Source organism: Pelecanus crispus, chromosome 11 (assembly GCF_030463565.1).
Source record: "Pelecanus crispus isolate bPelCri1 chromosome 11, bPelCri1.pri, whole genome shotgun sequence".
In the NCBI taxonomy this organism is placed as follows: domain Eukaryota; kingdom Metazoa; phylum Chordata; class Aves; order Pelecaniformes; family Pelecanidae; genus Pelecanus; species Pelecanus crispus.
The window spans coordinates 18,070,368-18,089,422 of NC_134653.1; positions in this window are offsets into that span (position 1 = coordinate 18,070,368).

Genomic DNA, 19,055 nt, shown 5'->3' on the forward strand with positions numbered 1-19,055 from the left:
CGGGGGGCTGAGTGCCCAGCCCTCGGTCCTGTTGGAGTCAGCGCATCCACCTTCCACCCGCTCTGCAGAGGAAGACCCGGATCTCTCTGAGGACAGGAGCCCGGCGCACAGCTCTGCCCAGGTGCTTGAGGAGGAGGAGGACCAGCAGGAAGGCAGGCAGGAACACCTTCCTCTCTACGGTCACACATTTTGGATGGGCATCCAGGGTGCCACAGCCACGCAGACAGCGCCTGCAGTACGTGGAGCACTTGCTGAAATGCACAAGAGGTCTTTGGTGCAGCCCAGTCTGCACATGGCTGCCCGGCAGCAGAGCCAGACCCCTGCGCGTTCATTGTCCATCCCCAGAGACACCCACAGAAACCAGTGTCCCCAGGCCAGCCAGCACAGCTTCCTGCCACCTCGCAGTTCCTACCCGCAACTGACGCTGACTGATCCTGTCAGCAGTTTCATAACAAACTTCTTAAAGGCTCTTGGTGTCCAGAGTTTGCCCCTACAGACATAACCAACAGCAGTTTTCATGTTGATGCATCAAGTAAGAACAGCATGACAGCTTCTCTGCTAACGCTTGGTGGTTTCAGATGTCCTAAAGGAACAGAAGCTCTGACCACGAGACTCTGCAGGAACACTGGACAGAGCAGCCACAGCTCTTCCTGACAGGGTCATCAATATCGCAGGGTGGAATGAGTTGAAAATAATCTAGATGTCAGGCTGATCTATGGACATCTCAGGACATTTTGTGGAGCAGTCCGCAGTTTTCCAGTTCTAACTGCCCAAGCATATATAAGACATGCACACATGGGCTCTATATTGAGGAGTACCCTATCCACATGATTGAAAAAGTAATCAAAAACAAGGAAATAGCAATAAATCCTAGAAAGAAGAAATCTTGAAATGAAGTAGTTATATTAGAAAATAGGAGATATGATTAGAGGCTGGGTTTCTTATGCCAGAAAGCCATGAGATAGAAAACCTTAAATAATTGACTAGCTCAAGAGTGTATCAGCCATCCAATAACTTGGGCAGGGACACCAGAGAAGGAAGAAAACATTCCCCTCCTCTACTGCTGTGTTACATTGACTAGCAGGGAAAAGGCAGGTGGGATAAAATATGTGGGGGAAAGCCAAAGCTGTAAAATAAATGAAATAAATTGTCAGTGTACTGTTTACCTCAGCTCTTCACTTTATATAAATATCACTAATATTTCTATATTAATACTAGGCAGCACAAATGTGCCGCTGGAGATGGAGTGGGTGTAGCTTTGGACTAAATAGGGGCCTAAAGAGGAGCAAACTGCAGCCATATGACCATGGCAGGAGCTCACACCACAACCAGGAGGGCTAAGCCTTTCTCCCTGCTGCCTTCCCATGTCTAGAAACCCACGCCCAATGGAAAAAATGCTGCACATCTCTACTTATTCCCTAGACACATGAAGTAACCTCCATGGAAACAGGTCCCCATTCCACCGCCCAGTTCATACCTCTGAGAGATGGTTTTTTTCCCCCTTCATCACTACAAAAGCTGGAAATTTTGTTGGAAAGAAAATCTAAAATTTTGATTTTTTTGATTGGGTGCAGGTTTCTGTGTCAATGGGTGAACTATCAGATGACATTGCAGCTTCTAAGTACAGATGGTAATACCTTCACTGCACATCTGCAGTGCCTGGTCTCCATCCAAACCTCTAATTTTGTTTAGATGAAATTTCATTTCTTTATGGCTGTAGGAAGCCCCAGCTGCTGCTGGGGGTCTGGTAAAGGTGCAGGAGGAACCCAGCCAGGGGTAGCAAACGCCATCCGAGCGGTGTGTAAGCATCCAGCAGCACTGACTGCCACTCAGGCTGGTTTCTAGCAGAAGGTGGTGACCCCACCTTGCAGCCTGAGCTGCTGGTGATAAGGAATTAGCAGCCCCTGCAGTGACCAGCTTTGCTCTGAAATGTAGCTGCAATGACAGAAGAGATCATTAGCAACAGCTATTATTTAACACCTCAAGGAAAATAGTATCCTTCTCTGCCCGTTTCATATGCCGTGCATCTGAATTTTGGGGCTCCCCAAATCACTTTAGGGCTGACAAGTGCTATGCATACTGCAAGTGGGGCCAGGCAAGCCCTTCCACACCCCAAGGCTTTAGCATCATCTCATCCCATTTACTGCCTCTGTTCTGGTTTCAGGACTCTGCCAACACCTTTTAGCCCCTCTGTCTGGCTCCCACCCATCCCCAAACACACCACTGAAGTCAAGTCATTCTTTGGCTCATGAGCAACCATTAATCAAAGATTTCACTGAAAAACCATTGACCTGGGCAGCTGAACATCATTGATCCAAGCTACATGCCATCAGGTCCCTTTTGGCTGCTGCAAGTGTGGTTAGCACAGCGTGCTTTTAAATAGTCCATCATTCAAATATCCCATCAGCCTGATGTCTCTGTGTCGGCTCCGAATTTAGCAAGAACAGTGCCCGAGTTTGCTGTGCACGACCTCCCCATGCACTGGGAGAGCCTCAGTGTCTGGACCAAGGCAGCAGAGACCAAGGCTCTGTGATCAGAGACATGGGAAGGAGAAGCCATCTCACTGCAAGGATGTCTAGACCTTGTGGCACCCCACCAGTCTCCTCTGCTTGTTTGTAAGAGCTGTTTTCACAGCCCTCGGGGAGAAAGAACAATTTGGCCACATCTGCCCATACGGGATCCCCTGCCTCCATTTATGGAGCTAAAACATACAACCTCCGTATATATTTTTTGCTGCTTCACCCCATTATTACCATTTTAGGACAAGAGAAATAAATCTTATGATTTGCCAGTTGAAACCCCTTTCCTCACTGTGTTCACCAAACACTCTTTACATCTAAAACAGCGTTATCGATCTCGCAGTCAGAGTCTCCTGGCCGTCAGCCAGCATTTTTTTATTTCCCCCATCTCAGCAGTACCGGTTGCACCCTTCAGCAGCTTCTCCCCATCTTGGGCTGTGCATGACCCCATCCTTTCAGGACATCCCCCCCAGTATCTGTCAGGTTCTCAACATATAAATAATCAGCTCTATTAATCTTTCCCTGTGTTGGTCCTTTCAGCCATCTGAACTCTTATTGCCATCTTCCTGCAGATGAAGTGGGGAGGTTTTGGCAATATATATGTTTTTATTTTCAGTATTCTACTGTTCTTTCCCCAGGTTGTTTTTTTGGCAGAGCTTGGCATTAAAGTTGTTATCACAGGTTTTTAAGTCAAATTCTCACATCCTTACATTACAGTACCTGGCAGATTGGCCTAAAATATTTTTTTCCTCCAATAACAAGGGATTATGCTTTGTGAAGTGTTGTTGTTTCATGCTATTCCCCTGGGGCAAACAATTACATGGGGTCAGGCTGACCTGGACCACACTTGCCAAGGGTCCATGCTCGGGGATGTGGCAGGTGGACAAGTGCCACAGGCCAGTTGTGAAGACGGGACTTGTTCCAGCTCATAGACAGCCCCAAGGAGCAGCTGTGGTGCCACTGCCACTTAATTGTAAAGGAGAGTTTTTCATGCCTTATATTTCAGAAAGAAACAGTGTGCAGTGGCCGGGCGAGCCGTGCTGGTGGGGAGTTTGGGAAGAGGTAGTACAAGGGCAGGTAGTGGCATCACCTCTATGGCCAAAACACCTTCCCAGGGACAGGCTGAACCACAGGACTGGGAGAAAAACTGCATCCATGTCGCATGCTCGGACACTCATCTGTGACCCTGCTCCTGCTGCGTGCCTCCAGCAATGGCTCTGCTATAGTCATGTCACAAATAAAGTGCTATTCCCCCTGTCTGACTACCCGGTTTCCTGTGTGTTAGGAGAGCAGCTACGTTTGATTTTGCCCTCAAAGATGCAGAATCACCTAGTTTCTAACACGACCACACAACAGGGCAGATAACCAGGCTTTTCTGAGACTGGACTTTGTCCCCAAGCCAGTGTCACAGACACAAGGCTGCCCAGCTCTCCTGGGTTGGGCTGCATGCCGGTTCCTACTGGGGTACTTGAACAGCCTGTACCCTGTTTCATTCAAAATTGCATCCTGGTATCCGTCTAGAAATCCAAATGTCTAAAACCAAAAAATAGCTTTTTCTAGCTAAAACAAGCTTCTGGCAGCCTGAGCGCAGCCCCCCCCCCCCCCCCCCTCCCCCCCCCCCAGCAGCTCTGCCCTGGGGGCCAGGGAAAGCTGTGCTGGAGGGAGGTCTGGCGAGCAGACCGGAGCTCCTGGTGTGGTCAAAACTCCCTCCAGCAGCACTCGAGTCCATTCATTTCCCGGTGCCCTTCTGTAAAATGACCTGCAAAGCAAAAAAAAAAAAAGAGCTTCAGGAATTTCCTGCTCTTTTTCTGATATTGTCTCACCTGGTTATTCTTGCACTGTAAATTTGGTCCTCCATCCCAAGACTGTAGCTCTTGGCAGGGTTAGGATATAATCTGCTGTTAAAAATATGATGAAGTGAGAAAGCAAGTAATTTTTACTCTGTTTTCTTTAATGTTTTTGAAATCGGGAATAAAAAAATTTGAGATTATCAGGCATTTTTGAGATTCCTCAAGCACAAAATAGCAAAACACACATCTGTGCCCTCCCTGTTGGGAAAAAGGGGTAAAAAGGCCTCAAACTTCTTTTGCACCCCAGGAGAGCCTCATGTGAAGTCACTGTACACTTTGATATACTCTAAGTCGCCTTTCATGCACTGTGAAAAGAAATGAGAATGTGGTCCTCTTGATGGTGGAGAAAATAGAAAATAAAACCTGTTTCTGCTAGGTTGTTTTCCAAGGTACCCATTAGATAAATGCGGCAGGAGGGTATTAGCTTTACAAATAGACCCTTTATAGATTGAGAGACTGGGAAGGGAATCTGCCAGAGTAATTCACTCAGAGAGGGGCTGGGGGAAAAAAAAAAAAAAAAAAAAAAAGGCAGGATAGGAAATTATGAGGTTTTCATTTGGCTGGCATATGGAAGTGTCATACAGACACTTCATGATCAGTTTTTTGCATCCACTTTCTGCTTTTACTTTCAAGGTAGACATCAATTTTTGCTCCTCTAATCAGAGCTTCCCCCATTGTCCAGCTGGGAGATTAATTTTCACCTAAAGGCTGTTTTTAACCCTGGGCTGCAATATTTTCTGCCCCCATCCATGTGATCAGAGGTTTCTGTTTGCTGCTGAGGGCTGGCTCATCTTGCAAACTCCTTGGTGTTAGCATGGAAGAGAGTTTCATGAGCCGCCGCCTTCCTTTAACATTAACCCTCAGCTCAGCTCTTTGTGCTGAGGAACCCAGGGAAATCTAGAGCCTTTGTGTCTGGGGAAGGAAGACATCCAGGAATGTCACGTTCCTCATAATTACATTGCAGAGCAGGTCTCTCCCTGTTAATGCGCTGGCATTAGAGAAGCTCTCTGAGAGCAGAGTGCGGTACCCAGGATAAGCAGCAGCCCATGTATCAAGTAGAAGGGGTAATAAATCAACAGCCTCCGTTTGATCGCTCAGCAGATAAGCAAGAGAAGCTACTTAGGATGAAAAAACGTCCCCAAGCAAGTAGATTTCCAGATCTGTCTCAGACTTTGTCTGACAGGTCAGGAGAGGAGATACTGGGTTCTCATTTATATACAGTGAAAAACACGATTGTATTTCCACTCTCCATTAGCTCCCTCCAAAGCAGAGTGCCATTTGGCCCACCTGAAGCCAGCACTAAGTGATGATTTCCCAGAATCTGCCTAATTTCTGGGTATCCGATTTAAGATGGCATGGCACAGCTTGATTTATAGATAATATGGCAGTCCCTATGTCCCTGGGAGCTGAAAGTCCAGATCATCTTCACTACGAGGCAAAGGGATCCAAAAATCATTGTTTTCTCATTAAAAGTTTTGGTGTGTTTTTCTGCAACACCAACATTTTGGCTCTTGACCTACCTGGAGGGAAGGGTACGGAGAACAACCAGCCAAAGTGACAAGGCAAAAGAGTCAAAGTAGGCTTGGAAGGACACTATCACCAGTTACCCAGTTTGCCCTTTTTGATGAGGATCACCAAGCAAAACACTGCTTTCACAGGTGAGGAGTACAAGCCCTGCACAGCACGAGGGTGAAGCAGGCCCTCCTGGGCAAGGTCCCCTTCTCCAGGCTCTGGATTTAACTAATTGCAATCATCATTTGGGCACCACCATCAAAACTAGGGATGCAAATTTGTGGCAGTGAGAGCTCTTCTAGGATTATCTCAAGTACTCCTTACCTGTGGAGGTGCTACCTTTGCCCAGTTTTCACCCCAAGTGTGGCTTTCTATTCTCCCCTGTTGCTATCAGGGTGCTGCTTTCTGGCAGCAGCTGGTGGGATCATGGATGTCTTTGTCCTTGGCCCCCACCACGCAGTCCTGGGTGGGCTTCAGGACCACCGCGGCCATGGAAGCCACATGATGGAGAGCCCAGTGGATGCTCAGCCAGCAACGGGGCAGCAGGAGCCCTGCCAACAGCCATGGTGGGATGGGGATGGAACCCTGTCCTCTGAAAAAGAGAGAGGAAGAGCCCAAAGGGAAATGCAGAAAAAATATTAGCATTTAAACAGCGAGCAGCTGCTTCAGCACACAACCTTTTATGCTGCCAGGAGAAGAAACAGCTTGCTTAGAAACCTTTTGGATTTATCAAACTGCAAGGAAAGTCCTGAAGTGCTGGGAGCTGGGTTTGTCTTCTGTTCCCAGCTCTGCTTCAGTGTTGAACCATCATTGGCTGAAACAGCCCCTCCATGAGTCCCAGCTTGCAGGGGGAGTTGGGTCTTGGATAAATAGACTGGGGCTGAGCTGGTCTGGCCATTTTATGTCCCTGTGCTGGCAGAAACCTGTGATCTCAGCAGCAGAATTAAGTGTTGCTCTGCTAAAAGGTGAGGGCAGCTGGTTTATATTCAATACATCTAAAAATAGGTTTGTGACAAGGAAATATTTGGAGTGGAAGCGATGGAGGGGCTTCAGGCAGGGGATGGGGTGCAGCTGGAGAGGTGCAAGAAGAAGTGGGAGATCGCTGGGGTGGCAGAAGATTTTGCAACACAAGTGTCGTGGTTTAGCCCCAGCCAGCAACTAAGCACCATGCAGCAGCTCGCTCACTCCCCCTACCCCGATGAGATGGGGGAGAGAATTGGAGGAGTAAGAGTGAGAAACACTCTGGGTTGAGATAAGAACAGTTTAATAATTGAAATAAAGTAGAATAGTAATGATAATAATAACAATATAATAATGATAATAATAATAATAATATACCCATAGACAAAGGGAATGATATCTGTGTGTATATATCAAGATAGGGAAAGTGGTGGTGACTAATTAGAACACACTGGAAAGGGGAGGGCCTGTGCATGCAATTGCTCACCACCCGCCGACCGATACCCAGACAGTTCCCGAGCAGCGATCGCTGCTCCGCAGCCAACCCCCCCCCAGTTTATATACTGAGCATGACATCATATGGTATGGAATAGCCCTTTGGTCAGTTTGGATCAACTGTTCTGGCTGTGCCCCCTCCCAGTTTCTTGTGCGCCTGGCAGAGCATGGGAAGCTGAAAAGTCCTTGACTAGCATAAGCAGTACCCAGCAACAACTAAAAACATCAGCGTGTTATCAACATTCTTCTCCTACTAAATCCAAACCACAGCACTATGCCTGCTACTAGGAAGAAAATTAACTCTATCCCAGCCGAAACCAGGACACCAAGTAACCCCATTACCTGCAGGCGGGTGACTGTGCCTGGGGAGGGGCTGGCACTGCCAAGTCCTCCCGTGGGACCCTGGCTCTCTGCTCTCAGCAAAGCCAAAGGGATCCCAGCATCCAGCTTTATCACCCGGTGGGAACCCCAGCCAGACCAAGCCAGGCACGATTGCAGGAAGATGAGCAATAGCAGGGATGTGCCTCATCTGGAAATAACCCCTTTCTTGTAACTACCTTTTTCTATTGCAAAAATACACTCAACTGTGAAACTGAGCCTAGAGGAAGCTATTCCTCCCAGATGAATTCAGCATCACTCCCAGCAGCTGTCTGTGCTGCAGCTGTGTCACCTGCCTCTGTCTGGAGCATATGGCAGATGTAGGGAGACCTTATAACCTCTCTGCTGTTGAAGCAAGAACTATTGTACTGCCGATATTATGGGATTTGGGGAATTATTATCCCCCCTCAGGTAACAAGGATCTCTGGCTGCCTGGGCAAAAGATGATTGTTTTCTCTGCAGGCTGGGTGCCTTCATCAGCCATTAAGCTGTTGCAAGATCTCTGGTCACATCAGACAAAAACTCATTATGAGGATCTCTGTACCTCTTTATGAGCAGAGGTGATATGTACATCCAGCCAGTAGCTGGGATTCCAGGGTCCATCAACCTCACCTCAAGTGACCTGCCCCATGACACACACACAGCTTCTACAGGCTCAGTGCCTCTGTTTCCCCAGCTGTAAGCTACCTTACATATCACAAGTGGGGTTGGCAGCCCTTGCATTATGTTTTTAAAGGCCCTTCAGATCTGCTGGCAAGAAGGAAATGCAGAGCATGCCTCACCCTGCAGGTCTGAGTGACTTGGACCCTTGTCCGAGCATAACAGAGTCATGCAGATTACAGTCCTGAGTAAAAATAAATATTCTTCTATCACACCATACCATAAGGTGGCAAAGACCCAACACCTGGAAGGCTGGGAACGACCCAGAACACATTGCAAGACAAGGCAGCTTCTTAAGCCCCTAGTTATTTGTCTTCATTTTGCAAAACAGGATGTCAAAGCTATAGAAAACACTTCTGTCCTCAAAACAGCTGAGGGCCAACACCATTTTCAGGACATGCACAGGTTACCCCGCTGCAGCAGCCCATGCAGCATGCCCTCCTTTGCTCCTCTGCTTGCACAGGGGGCCTTCAGAGATGCCCCTGGGCTGGTGGGAGCCAGGCGGCACGTGCCTTCACAGGCAGGACCGAGCCACTTACTCCTCAGAGCAACAGCAAACATGTTTTGGCAAGTAGTGAAGGAGATCCTCCAGGCTGCCCAGCTTTCCCCTGAACATTTTGGAGAGCAACCCAACTCCTCTTATCTCCTGCCCTAATCTGGCAAAGTGCATAAGTAGTCGTTGGGAGGTTGTGCTGAAGATGCCTTTAAGAGATTACACCTGGGGTTAGCCCAGACCCTACCCAGCTTAACAGCAATTAAGCTTAATGACATTCAGCAGTGGTTTCACCTGGAGTGGGGTCAATAGGGATGGATGTTGAAGACACAAGCCATTGCCATGCCCAGGACCAGTGGTGGCTGCAGGGCACAGTCCCTGGCAGAGCCACTGCTGTGAGGAGCACAGCTTTGTCCTCCTCCACATCCACAAGCCCCCATCTGTCACAGGTACCATGGTGGCCACTGGTCTGCAAAACATGTCACAGGCACTGGCTCGTCTGTAGCTGAGGGGCTCCTGGGGGATGTCTGGGAGGTGAGGTGGTATGGGACCATGTCCACGTGTCCCCAGGCACGCACAGCTCTGACGACCAATGGGGAAAGGTGCCTCACCAGGGTTGGCAGCTGCCCTGAATTGGTCTCTCTCCCTATTGGGAAATGCCAGAAAGTGTGAATTTTCATCCCAGCTGGGTGAAAAGGTGAAATAGCATCATTTGGGAGTATAAAAAAATGTGAGTACTAAGATGTTTGGGAGAAAAACACGCAGACACAGTATTTGTAGAATGCTTTGAACCACACACACTTCTCCAACAGGACTGCCAGTACATTACTGGTATCATCCATTTATTACTAATGTCCTTGTAGAGGCAGGTATTCCTGCAGTGATCACCACCACCCTGCAGTGCAGGTATCCAGCATTACCACCTGCCTTTTTAAGGTCTGGACCTGGCCTTTATAAACAGGAACTGGAAAAAGAAATCAGAAAAAGCCAGATGATTATGTGAACACAAGTCTATGGAGAAAACAGAAACCAGTTCAAGCTGCCAGTCAGAGGAGGTGATCTGGAAGAGATGCAATCAGAGGGAGGCTAGTTGCCACTGTTTCCACTTCATCCACATTGTCTCAGCTCCTCTGAAACACGTTTTCATGCACTGGCTGAAGAATTTGCATTTGGCTTAAAATTGGCTCATTGGGAGAAAACTTCTAGGTTTGCCTTCCCTGCGTTTCAGTGGGACAAAAATGAAACTTGGGGATAGCTGACCCAGAGCCAAATTGTTTCTGATGTTTCAGAAAACATCCTTAGCCTTGGGTGGTGCTGCAGCTCTTTGCGATTTGGCCATGAAGGCACATGAAACCTCCCAAGAGGAGCGTTATATTGGGTTTGCATGGCAAGGGTTTGGTAGTGGGGGGGCTACAGGGGTAGCTTCTGTGAGAAGCTGCTAGAAGCTTCCCCTGTGTCTGATGGAGCCAATGCCAGCCACCTCCAAGACAGACCCACCACTGGCCAAGGCTGAGCCAATCAGCAATGGTGGTAGCACCTCTGGGATAACATATTTAAGAAGGAGGGGGATAAAAAAACCACCACTGGGACATAAACCGCAGCTAGAGTGAAGAGTGAGACTATGTGAGGGGAACAACCATGCATACACCAAGGTCCGTGAAGAAGGAGGGGAGGAGGTGCTCCAGGCGCCAGAGCAGAGATTCCCCTGCAGCCCGTGGTGCAGCCCATGGTGAGGCAGGCTGTGCCCCCGCAGCCCATGGAGGTCCACGGGGGAGCAGATATCCACCTGCAGCCCAGGGAGGACCCCACGCCGGAGCAGGTGGATGTGCCCGAAGGAGGCTGTGACCCCGTGGGAAGCCCGTGCTGGAGCAGGCTCCTGGCAGGACCCGTGGACCCGTGGAAAGAGGAGCCCGCGCTGGAGCAGGTTTGCCAGCAGGACTTGTGACCCCACGGGGGACCCACGCTGGAGCAGGCTGCTCCTGAAGGACTGCACCCCGTGGAAGGGACCCACACTGGAGCAGGGGAAAGGTGTGAGGAGTTGTCCCCTGAGGAGGAAGGAGCAGCAGAGATAATGTGTGACGAACCGACTGCAACCCCCATTCCCCGTCCCCCTGCGCTGCTCAGGGGGACGAGGTAGAGAAAATTGGGAGTGAAGTTCAGCCTGGGAAGAAGGGAGAGGTGTGGGGAAGGTGTTTTAAGATTTGGTTTTATTTCTCATTACCCTGCTCTGTTTTGATTGGCAATAAATTAAACTGATTTTCCCCAAGTCAAGTCTGTTTTGCCTGTGACAGTAATTGCTGAGTGATCTCCCTGTCCTTATCTCTACCCATGAGATTTTTCATTGTATTTTCTCTCCCCTGTCCAGGTGAGAAGGGGAGTGATAGAGCGGCTTTGGTGGGCACTTGGCATCCAGCCAGGGTCAACCCACCACAAGCGTGGTGATGGGGAGCCTGCCGTTTTGCAGACCATGGAGATGCAGCAAATCCAGGCGTGACAGAGGGAGAGGTTTTCAGAGGTCAGGTCCAGCCGTTGATGAAAGAAGTGGTTTTGGTGCAGGATGTCCATACAGGAGCATCACCAACCCGGCTGCTGTCCTCCAGCCACGCTTAGGCCTCTCCAGCCATTGCTCAATGGGGAGGACAAGCGGTGGGGTGCAGGGAAGCCTTGGCTCACATCTGGTGTTAAAAGGTGAGCGAGAGAATGGGGCAGGACATGCTGGCAGGGGGGACAATCCTGCTCCAAACCCACCTGTAGCTGCCCTGCCAGGGGCAGAGTGGGGTTTAGCTGGTGGGACACAGCCATGACAACCCCAGCAAACCCCACCTGCAGTGGCCACTGTTTAATGTTTTATTCCTGGCACTGCCAGCCTGGAAACGTGCTCATGTCCCCTCTGTTTCTGGCAAGCAGCTGTACCCTGTCCACACAGCATGTGGTGGGAGGCCATGCCTGCACCCCGAGGATGACAAAAATGCTGCCCCTTGCTCAAAGTGGGGGGCAAAGGGATTTTTTTTTTCCAAAGGGGTTTTCCAAAATCATCTTCAGGGCTGTGTTTCACCTTTGGAAAGTCATCTGAATTTCTTCCCCCAGGGCTGTAGAAGCAGCTGGGTGCAGAGCAAAGCACAGCTCCAGCCCCAGCCCCTCGTACATCACACCCACACAGGAAGGTGTCGATCACCCTTATTTCCACACTGGCAGGTGAAAAGGAGATGCTGCTTCCCCTGGATGTGGCTGCACTACCAGTCTGGCCAGAAAGAGAAGACAGGCAAGTGATAGATCGGGCACAATTCTGCTTAAATAGGTGCTAATAGAAGAAGTTGCAACCAGGCTGCTAATAGGCAGGAAGGAAATAAAAGATGCAGCCTCTTATATGCTCCTTGAATTCCTGATGCCGGGGGTATAGTGACCCTGACGTGGAATATGGATGCTGCACTGCCTGCCAAGGCTTTACATATGGAGGAGAGTAAGCCATGCCCTTCAGCAGAGGATGGGTACAAAGAGTCCAGCTCCGGGGCAGGATGTGAATATAGATGATTTTCAGAGAAGTTCTTGATCTTATCGTTTAAGCTGTCCTGCTTGAATAAGGCGAGAAACACAACAGAAACTAAAGGGACTTGGTCAGCTTTGAATACAGACCCAGCAACCTGCGCACCCAGGGGCTCTCTAGAAGGACGGCATCTGCTGAGGGTTTCTCTGAGTAAGTGCCAAATTCAATAGTGCCTTTATGAGCCAGGAACAGTCATTTATCATGAGCATGTGGCAATGCTGCACTGAAGCACCAGCTTGGAAGTGACCTTTGCTGCGAAACAGCATGGATGGAGTGGGATCCCTGGGCTGTCACTGCATGAAGGGATGGAAATGGGGTGGAAAAGGTGTGCAAAATCCCGAGCTAGGAGCTCCAGGTCCCGTACGACCCCTGCAAGGTGCTGGATTGGGGCACCCTCCAAGGCATCTCTTAGGATGTGACTTGCAAGCTTCTTCCTTCTTTACTCAAAAGAGCATCTCTCCCTGTCCCTCCAAAGTCCTTTGTCCCCCAGTATCTCTAGAAACCAGCATTTATTGGGAATAAATGTCCAAGCAGCTGATTCTCTACAAAATATCCTAATTGGTCATAAATGGGTGGGATGGCAGCAGTGTTTGGCTGATTTCTGGCTATGGATAGGTTGACATATTATCAATCTCTTTATAATCATATTGTAACAGACTGTAGCCATCAGGCAAATGGTCAAGCATGTAATATATTATTAAACGTTACATTTCTCATGGTCTTTACAAGAATATGCCCCAAAGCATCAAATCTCCCAGAGGTGATGTGTAATGGTGCAGCCCCATAGTGATGCCCTCACTGGCTGGAGTGACTCGATGTCTCCCAGAAGGTAATTAGGCTGTTGCTCTGCATGAGGGAGGTCAGACCCACCCCAATCCACTGCCCTGCAGAAAGAGGAAGCACTCTGTGGCTGGGCAAAGCTCAGGGTCATTTCTTTCCTGCATCAGAGAGGTTCAAGCAAGGAACAGCTTTGCTTGGATGCAGGCAACAGCTTCTGAAAAGAGCAAACCCCAGGGCAAGTGGCTGCACACTCACATGAGTCTGCCTTAGCATCTCATCAGGCTGCACTTCTGCAGCTATCTTTAACAGCACCATCTGCTGATATCAAAAATACTTTGCTTTTTAGCATATACAAAAGCCTTTGGTGCACCTGAGCTTACAGCAGCCTCCCAAGTCCAGCAGCAAGTGGTGCAGAATTGATCAGCTGCACTGAGTAATGTCCCTCCTCAAATGGCTTCATGGGCATTCACATGCTGATGAATTTCTCTACCTGGTAATGGTCCAGCAGGCTTTTCTGAGAAGTTCACTGAATAATTGCAAGTCAGGATGTATTGGTTAGCATTTCTGTTCTGCGAATTACTTCTGTATGGGAAGCAAAGCAGCATGATTAGCAAAGTCTACAATAATAGACATATATGAATTTCCCCATCAATAATGGCTAGATAAAATTAAACCTGCTTTCAGGATGTGTTTCTGATGGTAAGCCTGGTAGTGGACCTTGGAGAAAGGGACTTAGCCCTGCGTGGTTGTCTGGTTCAGCATCTAGCCCGTGGTGGCACTGACAGAGGATGCTGGAGGATGTGCTTCTCTTCCTGAGCACCCCTGCAGCTCTCAGGTTGCCTAAGAGACACCAACACCTTCAATGCATGAGACCATTCAGAGGCAATTTTCCCATCTCTAACAGCAAACCCTGCCTGTAACATATACATTTAACAACCATGTCTCCTTGGTGACAGCCATGCAGCACAGCCAGCATCCCAAAACCTGCCCCAGCAGGACAGCAGCTGTTGGAGAGCAGGTTGGTGATGGTCTCACAGGGTCTTACCCATTGCACAAGGAATTGGGAAGGCATTTCAAGCAGCTATGTCTCTTGCAGAGCTGCTGGGGCCTGGCCGAGTGCAGATCGAGGTACTAAAATCACCATCATATGCTGGTGGGCTGCCAGGATCACAGCCAAGAGGAGGATGCAGATGCACATGGTGTGACTGCAAAACTGCTGATGGGAAATGCCCATGCATCTCCCCCAAATGCAGGGCAGCAGTGAAGGGTTGTCCCTGGGCAGGGACAGCAGGGGACCTGGCTGTCCTGAGGGTGGGAAGCTCAACCCTGGGTGATGGAGCACCAGGCTCTGGCACCACATTCATCCCAGTGATGCTTGGACCTAGATGCTGTCCCAGCCACCCTCCCCATGCCTACGACTGGCTCTGCAGCACCTCACAGTCAGGATCCGGCACTGGCTGAGCCAGAAGCACTGCAGTCGCTATGGAGACCCTGCCTGAGATGCATCAATATGGAGAGGAACAGCTTGTTCCTTACGTCCCCATTCAAAGGACCAGTGAGCAAATCCACTCCAGATGTACCCTCTGCCCCTGCTTGGTCCCCACCAATCCCGCAGACACCTTTGGGCTCTGTGGAGTCAGTGGGGGCCACTCCGGGCAGTGATGCCAGGAGGTTTGTGATCCCTCTCCAGGGAATTGCAGCTCCAGCTCATGCACCTGCATGCTGGAGCCCTGGGCTGTCCCCAAATTCAGCATCGCTGCAGAATGAGCCCAGCCCATGGTCCTGCTGGCATTAGATGGGTTCACACAGGGACACAGGAAGGTCTATGGGACAGCACAGCAAAGCTGTAGGGTGCCTGGGTCTGGGGAGGGGGGACATGGCTGGAAGCATCCTCCATAGGTGCTCCAGGACCACATTATGGCTGTGTGAGGCAGGATGCAATCTGGAGAGAGCCAGCACTGGCTCCAGCCCCATGGCAGGGTGACATATGGGAGCAGCAGAGGAGCCCTCACTCAATTTGCCCCCAAGACAAGAGTCCTAATCCCTTCAGGAGACCTTGTACAGGAGCTTTCTGAGCCACTGAGTATCATCCTTGCTCCACATCCATTTGCAGTGGGGGACGAGGCCAGCGCACAGCAGCCGAGAGGCTGCCTCCCCACTGTCCCCATCCACACGAAAGCCACCACGTGGCAACGTCAGCCCATAGAGGGGCAAAGCCAGGACATGGCCAGCTGCCGCCTGGCGAGCGATGCCAGAGCGATGCCTGCTGCTTGCCCCGGGGGGAACAGGTAGGACAAGACGTGGAGGAGAAAGAGGAGAATCGGTTCTTTACTCAGAGCAACAAGCTGGGAGGGGAAGAAGAGCCAGGCTGCAAGCGGCAGCGAGGCAGCAGCTACCCAGGGCAGGGTGAACGGAAGGAGACCATCTGGAGCTCAGTCTGCAAAATGAGCCACCAAGCTCCGGTGAGTCACGCTTGGCTGCCCAATGTGATAGAGGGGAAAAAAAAAATCACAGCAAAAAAGCAAAGTTTAAGTGCCACCATCCACAAGGGGCAGCCCTGGCCAGCTGGTACGGGTGGGATCATCCAGGGCTCGGGTCCTCATCCCTCTTTGTTTCCACAGGTGCTGCGGGAGATTCAAAATCTTCAGGCAAAGTCACTTTTCAGTGGCCACTTGGGAATTAAATGCTTATGCAGAAAGCTCTTGTCACCCTGAGAAAAAGTTAACTGTCCACCAAGGAGGAAACCCACAAAATCTCCAGAAAAGTGCTTCAGCAGCATGGCTGGGGTGACATCTCCTTCTCATCCCCATCCCCTGCTACTTGGCCACCGTTAGGGGTACTGAGTGATGCCAACTGTTCTCTGTGTTAATTGTTGTTACGTCTTCTTCCAGCAAGGCTGTTACGGAGGGAGAGCATCTCTGTCCGCATCAGCTAAAGCTGCCTGCAGGCACACATGCTTATTTCTCATCACCCTTTGTGGCTTACAGATTTCCTTGGTGGCCAGCCATGGCACGGGGCATAGCCCATACACTTGGTGATGCTTGTGCAGAGAAATTCCATGGGAAACCCTCTTCTTTCAGATTATGTGCTGCCTGGAGGCTTTAGAGATTTCAGTCATGGTCCATCTTCCATGTCCATCCTTGAGGGTTGTCAAGACTAGACTGGGTAAAGCCCTGAGCCAGGTCTGACCTCAGAGCTGACCCTGCTGTGACCACAGCTGGACTAGATATCTCCCAAGGTCCCTTGTAGCCGGGATTACCATATGATCCCATCATCTCTACCTCCAGCGGTGTTGCTCTGTCCTAATCTTGGTGGCCTAATTCCCATGTGAGACCAGCTGCCTCCTGCCACTGTTTCCCCATCTTACACTGAGGCTTGGGCCAGCCAGACCTTCCCACAGCCCCTGTCCTTCAGCCAGACCTCACCGACTGTCCACCTTCAATGCCACACACAAACATTCTCCTGCAAGCATTGCCAGCACCTCCTCATCCCCAATACCTGGATGGGGCTCCAGTCCCCTCTGCCCACCAGCCTGACTTTCCTCAAGCCCCTGAGCAGGGACCCAGGTGCATGGGTCCACCTAGAAATATCCTGCAAAGTGTTAATACAGGTGCCTAGGGCTTTTCATTAGGAGTTACCAGTTCTGGAGCATTAATCAGCCCAGCTTCCTCAGCAGAGCTGGCTGCCGTGTCTGAGGACTGTGCTACCTTCTGCCCAGGTGTTTCCATAACGTGCCGGGGTCACGCCAGCCTTGGGGTCACATCACCCTCATGCTGGGACTCATCACATTGTGGCCTCCCCCTATGGGAACTGTATCAATAGGTGCTGATGGAAACATTGCCAGCCTTGGTATCTCTCTGGCACCCACCCCCGTCTCCAAAGCTCTCCCTCCCAGACCAATTTCTCACCCCTGTCACTGCTGTCCCAGGCTCCCAGCGAGTTTTGGTGGGAGGAGGTTGCCTTCTGCCTGGGTACAAATGGACACAGACCCAGCGAATGCGGTAGGTGGCCCTGAAAGAGGGGGGACACGAGGGTCTGCACCTGCACAGCCTGAGAGTTCATTGCTCACAGCTCCTGAAACCCCCCAGCATGAGCCCTGCCCACCCCGGGAGGACACTAGGGGGGTCCCCAGCACCCCAGCCCACTGGGGAGCCTGTCTGGGGGCCACCAAGTGCAGCAGCACCCCCGCAGAATGGCTCTGCTGGCCCAGGCACAGGGAAGGTGAGGGTTCGGCCAAGGTTGTCACCCTTGGAGCAGCAGGACAGTTTTGGATGTGTCACAGCCAAGCTGAGGCCACAGCCACCACACACCCGGGGACATGGGCAAGCTCCTGCAGGAGAAGTGGCTTCTGGCACTTGTGCATTACATGCTTCCTCATGCAGAGGCTGCTCGAATCCTGCCAGAAAACTGATTTATTCTCTCAGTCCCCTTAGAAATGCCTGAGAGGCGCATTCCCTGCCTGCATCTACCAGGCAGCTTCCCAGTGCCTGCCCCTTGCCCTGCTGCGGTGATGGGGACCCTCTGCGGTGCAGCGGCAGGTTGGTGGCTGAGCTGTGGCTCCTGACATGGCTGCACTGGAGGGCAGGAGGGCAGCCGGTGCCGAGCCTGACGGTAGGTTTGCAGGGGAGGTGCAGCCCATTGCAGTGCGGCATTGCGCCAGCACCTGCTTCTCAGTATGAACCACTGTCTCTGTGACCACACCAGCGCCCAGATGGGGTGCAGACACCCACACCTCTCTAGTGCACCTGGGAGAGCCCTCACAGGCTCAGGGCCGCTCTCCAGCTCAGCTTCCCAAGCAGGAAGAGCGGCAAGGGTGGAAGGACCCGCTCCCCATGCACGGCCCTCACACCGCTGTGATGCTCAGCAGGGTGCAAGGGGCCAACGAAGCCCTCAAACACTGTCCCCCCGCTCACCTCCCCTTCCCTAATGGGGCTTTGGGACCCTGCAGACAGACTCACACCTCACCCAGGGACCCCGCAGCACCAGGGAGTCTCAGAGCCAGCACATCTGGCCAAAACCCACCCAGGCTCCACTCTTTAAATCTCAAGTGCATTATTTTTAGCTTTCCATCGGTACGCATTGAGCAGACTCACAAAAGTGCTATAATCTGCTTATAAGCAAACACACAGGGTGGAGAGGCCCCAGAAAGAGCCTGGTGTCAGCATGTGCTGAGAAAGGCACCCAAGGGCTTGGCTTCCACCAAAACAGTGAAACATTACCACGGGCTGCTCTGCTAATGGATTATTTTTCACTTGGAATAACTGGACACTTCTTGCTTCGCTAGAGCAACAGACGCAACTCCTCGTCCATCTGAATCACTCTGTCTGCTCTGAGCTCACCGGAACAGTTTCAGGGTAAACATCCCATTTTTGCAAAATAAATGCATTTTCTGATGTGTTCAGCCAGCAGCAGCTTTAGGGCATGAATAGGACATCCCGCTGTGGGGCAGAGCCAGCACCGGCCTCCTGGCACACAGCAGCTCCTGGTGCTTTCGCCAGCCGCAGCAGAGGGAGGCACGGCCATGCTAGAAGGGAGGTGGGAGTCTGGAGGGGGTCCGCTACTGGTCTTTGGAGGGTCCCCAGGGACTTTCAGGGAGGGCTCAGCCACCCTTTAAATCTCCTCCACCTGCTCCACTGGTGGGAAAACCACCTTCACCTGCCCTTCACCAGGCTGGACGTGAGCCCTGCCCTGCCCTGCCCAGCAGTGGTGGGTCAGCACAGCCCTGCTCCGTCCCCACTGTGAGGACGTGGGGCAGATGGGGAGCAGTGTGACTGGGGCCACGGGGCTTGTCCCACGGGTTGTTCCTGCCCTTGTTGTTTCCCCGCTGTTGGAGCCAGATGATGGGATCTGTGTCACAGGCTGTG